The sequence below is a fragment of the Pseudophryne corroboree genome, chromosome 6 (assembly GCF_028390025.1).
Source record: "Pseudophryne corroboree isolate aPseCor3 chromosome 6, aPseCor3.hap2, whole genome shotgun sequence".
Lineage (NCBI taxonomy): Eukaryota > Metazoa > Chordata > Amphibia > Anura > Myobatrachidae > Pseudophryne > Pseudophryne corroboree.
The window spans coordinates 88252252-88254041 of record NC_086449.1 but is presented as its reverse complement, the minus strand read 5'-3'; the positions used below and the strand labels follow the sequence as shown (position 1 = coordinate 88254041).

Here is a 1790-nt window from a genome sequence, read left to right as displayed (position 1 = left end):
TGCACAGACAAAAGTCAGGGAGCCAGGTAGGATGCCTGTCAGCCGGCTTGTAGGTGTGTGCCAGAGGTGGAGCTCATGCAAGTTGTGCCTCCAGCTAGCAAGTGACAAACACAAGACTGCTCCTGCTTGTCTCTTAGGCAGATAGGAGTCGGTGTGCAAAATCCTGACAGGGCATCAGGAGGGACTGGTAAGCAGGCAGGTAGGCCGCTGATGCTTTTGGCTAAGATCAAGTGTAGTACTGTATCTGCTCTCATAAGTTTAATATCTGATACGCCCCCTATCTGGAGGCCACATATTAAATGGATTTTTAGATCAGGGAAATAGTAAAAGAGTTTGCTATGTCCACTCCACGCTTTGACTAAGTATTGCAGTACTTCCACGACCAGTGCACCTTTCCTGTTCTGTCATCCAAAAATAGACAATTGCTGCTTTTCATCTTTAAGTGTGCTTGCATGCCCATTTTACAATGTCTTGCACCACCTAAATTTGTCAATTTGATAACGGATTACTTTGGTTCACCTTTGCATTCAGGAATATTATTTTCTTTTAAAATGTAACAACTGATAAAGGGGCCTGAACGCTGCTCTGCAATGTAGCATTTTGTGTCTAGTTCCAAGCTGCGGGTATTTTACTTCTTCTAGTCAAAGCATTTTTAAACGCTACAATGTTACTACGCGTATGGTACTACATATACATATACTCAGGATGTGAGGCCTACCTGGGTTTCATGGCTTACTTTTATTTACGAACACACTAGCTTCATTACCTATTCAGAAATGAATTCATTAATGACCTACTTGATTTCTGGAGTGTGACCTGTCGGGCCCTCATTGGTGGGCATTTTTCTGTATGTAGACCAGATGTAGGAGTTGCAAATCTGCTATATTAGGAGCCAGCAAAAAAAAAAAAAACGATGCTTCACAAAGAATAACTCCCTCTTCCTGCTGCCTTTCTCCCAACTGATTCCAGCCAGTAGCTGCAGCCCTAGAGAACGCAGCTGCTAATTGTTACATCATGGAACGATGATGTCACCATTACTTGGCAGCAATCTATAGGCCTGCACTTGTTCACTGACTTCAGTTGGGGGGAGGGGCAGCAGGAGGAAGGAATTATTCTCCGTGAAGCATATTTTTTTTCTGGCTCCTTCTAATGGAGTAAGTCAGGAAAAGACCGAATCCAGAAATAAAGTAAGTGATTAATTAAGCAGTTAATTTGTGCATAGGGAATAAACTTAGTTAGAAATTATAAGTAAAGCACTTAACCTAGGTAGGCCTAGCACCCTGAGTGCCCATTGCAGCCTTTACAAATGTTTAAATAGATTTAGTGCAATATACGCAGACATGAACTAGACACAGAATGTTACATTGCAGAACACCTTTCAGGTCCCTTAATCAGTTGTTACATTTTAAAAGATTAACCCAATGAGTGAATGCAAAGGTGCACCAAAGTAAGCCACTTCCAAAATACAAGTTGATTATTCCTTATCCAAAACGCTTGAGACCAGAGGTATTTAAGATATCGGATATTTCCGTATTTTGGAATAATTGCATACCATAATGAGATATTATGGTGATGGGACCTAAGTCTAAGCACAGAATGCATTTATGTTTCATATATTCCTTACACACAGCCTGAAGGTAATTTAAGCTAATATTTTTAATAGAGATGAGCGGATTCGGTTTTACTCGGTTTTACTCGGTTCTCAAAACCGAATCTTATTGGCTATCCAAAACACGTGACATCCGTGAGCCAATAAGATTCGGTTTTGAGAACCGAGTAAAACCGAGTAA

The 1790-nt window shown here is 40.9% G+C and overlaps 1 non-coding gene across 1 annotated transcript; it reads left to right on the top strand.

The window, feature by feature from the left end:
• The first annotated feature begins 203 nt into the window (after window positions 1–203).
• On the top strand, window positions 204–396 carry LOC134938181 (U2 spliceosomal RNA). Its single transcript, XR_010180799.1, has one exon. It is a non-coding gene; the product is annotated as a U2 spliceosomal RNA (small nuclear RNA).
• Window positions 397–1790: the final 1394 nt, after the last annotated feature.